Genomic DNA, 959 nt, shown 5'->3' with positions numbered 1-959 from the left:
ACAATAAAATATAATTTTACTTTCTATACTAAAAAGCAATACAAACCTTTTGTATTTTCAAACTTGATATGGAACATATGTAAGTTATTTGTCATCAGCTTTCCTACCAATGAGTGCCACTCACAAAAGGCTGATATGTGCAGTATTCAGTGTTTCTGACTGTTTTTTGTACATCTTTTGTTTTTTAATACTCTCCTGAGGTTTGTGCGTGTGTGAATACACAAATGGAATGAAAAAAAGATTTGAAAAAATGAATTAATTGAAAACTTAATTTCCAATATCTGTTTTCTATTTTAATTTTTTTGAATTGCAACAGTTCCACCCTTGCTTTAGTAAGAATAGCAGTAAAGACATGTTAATATTTAGCAGGATGCATGCAACATGTATACCATGACATCATTTTGGAAACTGAAGCCTTAAGATTTGATGTGTGATGGTTCAAATTGGTGTAAGATTGATTTTGTAAAAAAAATAAAATAAAATGGCACCACTTCTTATTGAATAAAACAGTTAGCCTTTTCTGCTTGTGTGATGGATTAAATGAAAACAACATTTAATGGTCCATTTGGGTAGGTTTAAGGGTAAAGCCAAGTCCCACCGAAATGAGAAGAGGGAGGGCACGGTCCTTCATGGCGGCTGGGTCCACGACCTGAAGGTGGTGGGGGTTCAAAAATTTTGGACCATATTTGGCCTTCATCAGGCAGAGCCAGTTGAGGTAAGTGCTGTATTGCTCTTTGTTTCCACCCACATCTCTTTTGTGCTGTCCCTCTTTCTTTGTCCTCTCCTTTTATAATTTTCCTTTTAAATCTTCCTCTCTCCCTGTCCTGTCTTACCAATTTGTTTTCCGATTTGTGTTTATCATGTCTTTCTTGACTTTAAGTTACAATCTTTTAGTCTTATTTTGTCTTACGTAAGTTTAATTTGTATGTTAGTCTTATTATTTCCTCTTTCTTAGGGAA

This window comes from Aulostomus chinensis, chromosome 6 (assembly GCF_037954235.1).
Source record: "Aulostomus chinensis isolate RoL2024-O1b breed Wild chromosome 6, RoL_Achi_v1.0, whole genome shotgun sequence".
In the NCBI taxonomy this organism is placed as follows: domain Eukaryota; kingdom Metazoa; phylum Chordata; class Actinopteri; order Syngnathiformes; family Aulostomidae; genus Aulostomus; species Aulostomus chinensis.
The sequence above is the reverse complement of the archived record's forward strand: the minus strand, read 5'-3'. Positions refer to the sequence as shown.